The sequence below is a fragment of the Condylura cristata genome, unplaced genomic scaffold (assembly GCF_000260355.1).
Source record: "Condylura cristata isolate star-nosed mole 26May11 unplaced genomic scaffold, ConCri1.0 scaffold00028, whole genome shotgun sequence".
Classification (NCBI taxonomy): domain Eukaryota; kingdom Metazoa; phylum Chordata; class Mammalia; order Eulipotyphla; family Talpidae; genus Condylura; species Condylura cristata.
The window spans coordinates 22,635,513-22,645,750 of record NW_004567129.1 but is presented as its reverse complement, the minus strand read 5'-3'; positions in this window follow the sequence as shown (position 1 = coordinate 22,645,750).

Below are 10,238 nucleotides of genomic sequence, written 5' to 3'. Positions count from 1 at the left end.
TGTGTGTGTGTGTATATATATATATATATATATATATATATTCTCATTACCAAATATAGGTCCTCCCATTTTGAAAATTTTTTCAAATATTTCCTCTTCCTTTTTGGTGTCACTGTAATGTCTATAATGTCTATGCTTTCCTTTTTACTTGGAGTAATCTAACCTCCCTAAACCAGTAGCCTTGCTCTGAGTGACTTCCCACATTCCCAATTCCACATACTGGCATTGAATTAATCATTCTAAGTTTTTACCAATAAATCCAATCTTCCTCATGTTTGTGTTTTTTTTTTTTTTTTTTTTTTTTTTTGCTGGTACCTAATTATTACTGTTTTCCTAATGGTAGCAAATACTTTTCATTTTATCTCTTAGCCCTTTCTCCCCAGCTTTAATAAAATCGCTCCCCAGTTATGGGAGTTGTCTAGTATGCTTGTAGTTGCCTTCCTTTTTATTTTTAATGGAAACAAGACTTCAGATAATAAATTTGCAGGGTTTTTTTTTAACTTGTATACTTAACAGTCATACATAGTTGACTTGCTTCAAAATTGTTTGTGATGAAACTGACTTATAACAGTAAAGTTTCAGGTGTCAGCATAATGATTCAATAGTTGGAGGTACTAGGTGGTGATTCAGATTAGTGTCCATCATCGGTTTCTTCCTTTTGTGTGTGTGTGTGTGAGAGCAATATTAAAATTTACCCCCTTGGCGACTTCCCCATATTTGATATGCAGACAGAAAGAACAGAATGCTAGATGCCAGAGGAGTTAAGTGTCGGGAGGTGGGTCAAAGGGGTGAAGAAGCTTCAGAGGTGTGGATTTCCAGATGCGTGGATTTCCAGATGTGTAAGGAGGAAGTCATGGGAGTGCAGTATATGGCATGGCGACTATGTACCACTGAACATTTTCAAAAGCATCCTAGACTCATTTCCATCTTACCAACCTTATGCTGTATATCTCACTGGTCTCCTTTAAGGGCAAACTATCTACAGCCAGGAGTAATTGTCGCATGTTCCTTTAATCCTCCTCATGTACTCACATTCCCACAGAACTCAGGAGGGCTGGTGCACTCACGCAGCATACTCTGATGCTTTATTTTCTCACTCCACTCATGCATGACCACTCCCTCTATTGTAATAAAACCCCTTGATATCAGGAAGTGGAGCTGTTTTTGTGCTGTGCCAGGACTGGGAATAGAGTACATGGTCATTAAGTGTCTGCTGTGCCAAGGAGAAACACACAAAACCGCATAAGAACATATACCTTGAGTTGACAATGAGATTTTAATATAGGCGAAGTGTGTCTTTACAGAGTTGTCTGTAAACAAAGCGTCGGAGTGCGGGCAATTGGTTATGGCTTTCATATAGCTTCCCAGAGATCCGTGGGAGTGTAATGATGGAGGAGTTAGCCCAGTGCTTGAGGTCTGGGGTGCCCGGGTACTGTCACTCGAGGAGGAATCCCTTCAAAAGTAGAACTGGAACTGTGGGAAGCAGACTGAGCCCTCTGCCTGCTTTGTAGGTGACCTCAGAGCCCCATAATCATTTCAGCTCACCTGGAAGCTCAAGAGTTCAAAATTGAATGAATGTTTTGCCAAAGGTCATGAAGTCCTCAGACTCTGTTTCTAAAAATCTAAATCTCAGCTGTCTAGAAAAAAGTGAAGACTCATTTTAATTAGGCAACAGGATTTCCGCTGCACCGAGGTCCCTGGCCTTAATTAAAGTCATGGCTGTAGATAGGTTTGTCTCTCAGCTTTGAACTTGGAGCAATTTGACCAGGTTTGACGTGGACTGAACTTAAACTTTCTAAAGGGTCTTTTTAATCTCCCTAATTCCAAATTTCAGTCCTACAAAATGTGTAACATGAAAATGTTAACTTTTTTTCTAACTGTAAAGGACATTTTATACTGATTTCACATGTACAAATACCTTAATAGACTTTGCAGTTTGGACACTAGATAGTCACCGCCTTTTCTGTCCAGTTTCCTTTTATCTGGTTGTTTTATTTGATGTCAGTAAGACCTGTCATCCTTTAGTATTTGGTACTTACAGTCTCTTCTCGATACTAAAGCTCTTATTTGTTCCATAAAGTCAGCTTTAAAATTGGTTGCTAATATGTTAACCCGTGAACATTTAGTTAAACAGAGAGAGTACAGATTTATATCCTGATTTTGTATTGATTTAAGTCAGATTCTTTTCCATTTGGTAGTATTTCTAGTCAGGGCTGGCCGGAGGCAAAATTGTGAAGTAGGTTAAGCTGCTTTTAGCTGCATCCCACTTTCTCTAAGGGTCTATGTAGGAAGATAGATCTTTCAAGCTGGAGATGATTCTAAAACAAAACAAAACAAAACAAAAAGCTCTTTCTCTGTAGATGAAATAGAGAGGAAATAACCACAATTTCAGGTGCATTTTACAGATGCTGTCATATATTTTTTGTAATGCTCACAGGATTTCTATAGTGAGAAATGTTTGCATACAAAAGTATTAGGAAAGTAAAATGTTGTCCATTTAGTGTTGTGTGATATTGCCTCTGTGATGATAGGACACTAATGCAGGGGATTCAAAATCAATAGGAAGTGGTCACCACTCAACAAGAGACGATAATCTGGTGAGCCAGATAAACCAGAAGCTTGTAGAAGGCCTGGCAATGCAGTGATGATAATAATATGCTCTGAATGCAGTGGGAAACTGGGGAAGTAAGTCCTGTCTGCACCAGGGTAAGGAGTTGGAGGTATTAAAGGAATCCTAAAATTTCCAGGAAAAGCAAGAGAAGGAATAGAATTTTCTGTAGAAAAGTAATGGCAAAATTCCTTAAAGTCCCTGGTGTGTACATGGCATAGGAAGTCTGTTCATGAGACAGGAGAGGTCTTTATGGAAGGAGAAGCTGGCAGTATCACTTGAGGCAAATTGTAAATGATAAATGCTCTATACCTGGAATAATTAGGATTTACTCTATATGGAACAGGGAGTTAAAAGCAACTGTAAGGACCTCCCTAATGGCCTAGGGTTTAGTCTCAGTGCTACCCCTGGCGTGTGAGCTGACCCACATGACACAGCAGGTCTCTCCTGCCTCGCCTGCTGCTCCCCTCAGCAGTGTATTTTGCTGTTGTGCTCCTCATTCTGTCTCTGGTAGTTCCTCTCACCCCCTGCACCTCTGGCCTACACCCCATTTCTATGCATCGATCAATCAATCTCTAAAAAACAACTCTAAGAATCAGTGACATCTTAAACCATTTTATTTATTAACCGTTCAATCTATGAGTAGAATGACTCTCATTTCTACTACTGAGGTGTGGTAGGAAATATGAAGACAAAGCAAGACTTGTAAGAGATAATTCTTAAAATTATGCAAGAGGGTGTGTGTGCACATGTGTGCATGTGTGTGTAGGGATAGAAAGGGTACTTTGAGGAGAGGGCTAGGACTTAGTAGCCCAGAGAGAGATGGACTCAAGAACTCAAAAACCAGGACTCAAAAACTCTAGCACAAGTAGTTTCTTGGGGAGGTAGATCCTGGTGACAGTGGATGCTGAGGGGGAAGATCCTGATGACAGTGGATGCTGAGGGGGAAGTGGCCCAGGAAAACAACAGCAACCGAAAGAAGGTTCTTTAGCAACCTAATACTGTAGGTGGCTGACAGGACTGTGTGAGAAGTCCGGGAAGCAGTAATAAATACTTAGAGTTACTTGACTAGTTACTTACCAGTTACTTAGACTAAGATCTGGGGTGTAGGCTAGAGGTGCTGAGGAGGGGGGTGAGAGGAGTCACCAGAAACAGAGTGGGGAGTAGAACAGGCAGATGGACTGAAATATACTGCTGAGGGGAGAAGCGGGTGTATGCAGGAGAGGTCTGCAGCACCTGATATAGGTTGGCTTCCTGGCCAGGGAGCTAACTCCAAGGCCCTACCTCAGTTGATAATGCTAAGACTTAACCCCAGACCAGCAGGAGGCCCCTCAGATTTGTCCTGAGGAGGGAGGTAGTGAACATGTGGACAGCAAGGCATTTGTGTCATTGGCCACCACTAGGGGCACTCATTCGGCAGCTCTTTTTCACAGTAACAAAAAGCAGATACTGGCTATGAGAAAGTGGTGCGAGGACATGTTAGTGGTGGGCTCTCAGGCATATCATTAAAACACAACAACAGTTGCTATTCAAATCCAGCCAGGTTCAACATCATAGCTTCCCGCTTTGATGTGGATCTTGTTCAGTTACCCTGGTTCCAGCTCAGCGGTGTCATCAATATCTATTTCCCTTGTAGGCTAATCCTCTATATCAGTTTTCTTTTCTAAAAGAGATTTTTTTTTCCCCATTGGAGAGAAATCTTGATAATTTTCACCTACTTTAATTCCAGCCATTTAAAATAGTCTTGATTAGTAGAGTTTGGAATACTCTTAATCATTAGTATCAACAGGGACCGATCACTATTGGATATTTTTCTTATACTGTAATATTTGAACAGAGAGCTTCAGACCTCAGAAAACATATATAGGCCACACCATTGCCATCATCAGTGTCCACGTGCCATGACTGTCCAATGGACCCACTCACCCCTTTCTGGTCACCTCCCTTCCTTTTTTTCTCTGTTAATAAGCCTACTACAGTATTGTTTTTAAAAGGGTTGTTTATGCATACAGAACTGGGGTACAAGGCAGAGATGCAGGGGGTGGTGAGAGGATCACCAGAGCCAGAGTGGGGAGAACAGGCCGACTGATGAAGTATATTGCTGAGGGAAGCAGCGGGCAGGTCAGGAGAGGTCTGCTGCGCTGTGTGGGTCACCTCCGGGGAGGGGATTGAACTCGCACTGAAGCAGCTGCTCCAGCTTGCAGTGCTGCACCCTAACCCATTGTGCCACCAGGGAGGGCCTTCCTAGTACAGTATTTTTAAAGAAGATAAAAAATATTTCAGCTTTTCACTGGTAAATAATCAAATGAAATTCCTTAGACCACTTAATCTCATACAAACAACAACAAAAATATAGTCTTCCTTAACTGCATTGTTATAGCTCTAAGCTATATTGCGTGTGGCAAATCTGATTGGTAATCGCTTCTTGAAGCCTGGTGATAAAAAAGATTCTGATGCAGTGTCTAGACTGGGAGAGAGGGTTGCCGTGGGCAGGGGTGCAGTGTGGTAAAACACAAGCCAAATATTGGGTATGTCACACATTATCAGTTCATGTTTCCTGACATAATGTTAAAAATCATTTGATATCCATACTTGTCTGCCCAGGCCTGAGCTTAAGGACAAGATTTTACAATTCTCTATGTATGCAAAGGCTAGGACATAATAAGAAACTAATAAATGTCTAGTCACATTCTTGTAATACTGCATTCTGAAAAAGAAATGCTTTCTGTGTAACTCCATCATCGCTGCACATGGCTGCCGAGTGTCTCTCAACATACCAGAAACATTTGTCATTGCCTTAATCCCAGAGTGTCTTCCTGATTGCTCTGACTCCCTTGCATGTTATGTTAGTATTCACAGAGATAGCAACTTCTCCACACCCATCCCTCATCACACACAGGGCACATGAAGTATCCTAGCAGACTGCCGCCGGAGTGATAGGGTGAAAATTGTTGTATCTGGCTACTACAGTTTTCCCAGCACAAGGGTAAAGGCTGCAGATCATTGTAGATAGAAATTGCAGGATATAAGAAATTATTTGAAGGGAGAATGGACCAAACCCCAGGTAGAATTACAGATTGGAGGTGGTAAGAGGGGAAGCTCAGGAACCCAGGTGTGCTCCGGCCCATCCTGTGCTTTGACCTTAGAGTGGACACGGACCTTCAGCAGTGGCAGGGATCACTTCCCACCCAACAGGGTCCAGCCACTTCATATTTGCTTTTACCCTGGATTTTTTTTTAATATTTATTTATTTATGCATATAAGAGCTGGTACAGGTCAGAGATGTGGGGGTTGAGAGGGTTCACCAGAGACAGAGTGGGGAGTAGAACAGGCAGACTCACTGAAATCCACTGCTGAGGGGAGCAGTGGGCGAGACAGGAGAGATCTGCTAAGCTGTGTGGGTCAGCTCCCTGGCTGGGGATTGAACTTGTGCTGCAGGGGCCACAGAAAGCTTCATAGTGCTTCCTTTGAACCTTGAACCCGTTGCACTACCAGAGAGGGCCTGTATGCTGGATTTTACTTGACAAAACAGATGCTTCCAGTATGGTGGAGTAACTTAAAAACATAAACTTCAAGACAGGAATACATGTCAAATCTTAACATTGTGTATATAATTATTGGATTTAAGTTTTATCTGTTTTTCCCTGAATTCTTTCAAATGACACATGCAGCTATTACATACATTACATGGTTTTCTTTGTTTGGATAAAGATAAAATGAAATGACCTTAAAGAGTTTATAAGAAGGTCCTGCTTGGTGACACAGTGGGTTAAATCGCACCTATCCACAACCACCTGAGTTAGATCCCAGCCCCGGAGATGACTCACATGGCGCGGCAGACCTCTCCTGTCTGGCTGGCTGCTCCCCTCAGCAGTGGATTTCAGTCAGTCTGCCTGTTCTGCTCCCTGCTCTGTCTCTGGAGAATCCTCTAATCCCTGCACCTCTGGCCTGTACCCCAGTTCTTATGCATAAATAAATCAGTCTTTTAAAAGGGGAGTGCATAAGAAATGTTTCAGAGCTGATTTTCTTTGTAAATCATGAAAATGTTGCATATTTTTAGACTAAATGGAACAGAGTGAGAAAGCACACATTGCTCATCTAATGGAATGAACAACCAAACTGGGTAATTTCAGGAAATAAGGTCAGACATTCATATATTTTCATTTTGTGAGGCCAGTTTTACTCCCCATTATAACAGAACACTTAGTGCCTAACAGTAAAACTAACTTAGATGTTAAGTGCACACATGCAGCTGAGGGAGTCTGATTTTAACTGAGAGTTAGCTTGAGGGGATGTTTGCTTGTGACAGCAGGTGCTGGAGTAGAACTGCATTCCTCCCTCTGGACTCAGCTGTGTATTTGAATAATATACTAAGTAAAACCTGTAAAATATATGATGGTGTAGGTTGTGTGAGCTACATAGGTAATCTGCAAATGAGACACAGAATTTTTCATGGCATGTAGAATATTTATTGTATGTGCTCAGTAATGCATGTTTTCTGAACGTTCTAGAAATTAGAACATGTGGTCCCTTTTATTAAAAAAAAATATAGTAATACAATCCATTAAGTTCCTTTTTTTTTTTTTTTTTTTGCCTGGAAGTAAAGACTTTGAAAGGTCCATTTAGCTCTCAGTCACAGCAAGTGATTTGTATCTGGATGTTAATGTTGTTTCTTCTTTTTCCTTTTCAAGACCTAGACTTTTAAATTGCATGCATTCCCTGGATCAGTGTCATTAAGCACACGTCCTGTTTCCACTGGTAACATAACATGCAAGAAGGCAAAGTGATTGCTACCCCTTTGTATGTATAATTAAAACTGTTCATACAGTTCATTGTATGTATAATGTATAAAATAGGTATAAAATTGTTCATGAACTTAAGTGACATGTAAAGAACAAATATAACATGCAGAATAAGTGAACCTCTAGCCAGAGGAATATTTTCTTAAAAAAAAAAAAAGATTTGCAAATACTAACCCCCTCCTCCCCCCCACACACACATACAGAATACATCGTGGCGTTGCCTTCTTGGTTAATTGGGTTCTCCCTCATTTTTTAATATGTACAAAATAGCCATATTTTTGTCCCCAAGTGACAATGGTGTCTAGAGGTCAGTTTCTTTTGATAGCCATCTGTTACAGGATAGTCTCTAAATTGATTGACCAGGAACATTCCTGAAAGGTCAGAACCTGTTACCCTTCGTGTCTTCGTGTCTTAAATTTTCACATTTATTTCCTACTTGGCCAGTATATATTTTTTTACTGTTTCATTTTATGATGTGGACCTTGGTCTCAGGCAGAAAGTACCTTGTCAAAGGTAGAAAATAAATACTGGCATTTCATACATATATAAATCCCTTCAATATTTTACCTTTAAAGTAAGTGATTAGTAGAGCCATAATTCCTTCCTTCTCTGGCATGAATTCAGTACCTCTCTACTACACACTTGCATCCATTTTCAATCTTCCCAACAGTGAAAATACTGGCTAAAATGGTAGTCTTGATGTAGCATTCCTTGCTTCATTTGTCTTTTTAAATATTTATTTATTTTTTTATGCATACAGAACTAGGGTACAGGCCAGAGGTACAGGGGTATTGAAAGAATTCACCAGAGACAAAGTGGGAAGCAGAACAGACAGATCAGTGAAGTACACTGCTGAGGGGAGCAGTGGGCAGCTCAGGAGAGGTCTGCCGCACCATGTGGGTCACCTACAGGGCTGGGATTGAACTTTCACTGAAGCAGCTGTGGCTAACTTGCAATGCTACTTTTTTTTTTTTTTTAAGATTTATTTTTTTGTGCATACAGAATTGGGGTAAAGGCCAGAGGTGCAGGGACGGTGAGAAGATTCACCAGAGACAGAGTGGGGAGTAGAGCAGGCAGATGGACAAAGTACACTGCTGAGGGGAGCAGCAGGTGGGTCAGGAGAAGTCTGCCATGCCATGTGGTCACCTCCAGGATGGGCAGGGATCAAACTCATGTTGAAGTGGCTTTAGCTTCTTAGTGCTGTGTTTTAACCCACTGTGCTGCCAGGGAGGGCCCCCTTGTTTTTTTCTTTTATTTTTTCTTTTATTTGACCAGTCTGGCTAATTCATGGGATTCTCCCCTATATAACATATGGATCAGTGAGATCTTACAGAAAAGATAACTTAAGTAAGATGAACTACCTCACCTAATGCTCTGTAGCTGGTAAAAGGCACTAACTAGTAATTATAGCACTTAGATCTTTTTATTCTCATTCTTTGATTTTTTTTTTTCTCATTAAACAAATATTTATTGGGCTCTGGAGATGGGACATATCTTGTTCCAGACTCTGAGGATACAGTATGAAAAAATCCACCACTCCTCTTCCCTTCTTGTCAGTTTTTCATCTAGTTAACTAAAATGTGTCCTAATGGACCTCCAATATTCTTTCCATGTCCTTACTCATTTTGACCTCATCCCCTGCCTGGATTCTCTCTCCTCTGTCACATCTCTTTCTTAATTTTCCTTTCTTAATAACGTGTCCACTTTGACTAATTTTACTTAAGTTACACTTTCAAATTGTGATGAAAACCTAACAAAAATAAAAGAGGGCAAGTATTTGGAAAATTGTTTTATGAGTCTAATGCCTGATTACCTTTTTGACATGCTAACTGGACTGATTCCTTTCAGATACTGAAAATATGCTAATTTCCATGGCAGATATACTGTGTATGTTTGCAAAAAGTAGCAGTATGCTCAGCTGAGATGGAAGGCAATATTTTGATAGATAACAGCTTTTTCAACCTAATTACACAGACATAACTAATTTTACCCATCAGCCATGCAGAAGTTCATTGCTATTTCTAACACTTTCCCAAACTAAAGCTGAAAGTATTTTTTGATGCACATCCCTTCCCCAAATCATGCATTAATATTTGCTGTTGAAAAAAAAAAACTCATAAATCTTTCTTTTAAGAGGTTTTTGTGATATTGTGTAGACCATTATTATATATACTAATTTTGAATGCCTACTCTGTGCAGGAAACCATGATAGGCATTTCCTGTACCTTACTTCAAGTCACTTTTTTAAACAAACCTTGGAAGTATATATAATTTGACAAATTGAGAGATGCAGAAATTTAAATGCAATGTACTTAGCATTTACCTGGACAGCTCAATACAACTTGGTTTGTATACAGTCACAAAAGGATTTCCAAAAGATCCTTTCATTAAAGATTAGATCTGGCTTGCAAAAAGCCAGCCAACCAATTTACTGGATCTGTTGTTTAAGACAAGACATTTTAAAGAATTATTCTAATTACTTGTCTTGTTCATGACCTAGAGACTGAACATGACTGAAAACCCAGGGAAGGATGAGAATATGGAGCTAAGGATTTAGGAAGATATGAAATGTTACTCACTATGGTTCTAAATTATTTCTGGTAAAATGGGCCCTCCCTGATGGCACAGCAGGTTCACTGGGAAGTGTTTGTGAAGTGAGTAATACACAGGAATGGGTCACTAGTTTTGGTTTATCAACCTCAAGCATTTATCAAGGTATATTCTGAAAATACGTTGTTAAAGGAGAGGCTAATAACTATTCTACAAAATAAGAATAATGTTGAAAATAAAACAGGAAAAGAGTTCGAACAGATTTAAGAATTGTGTTG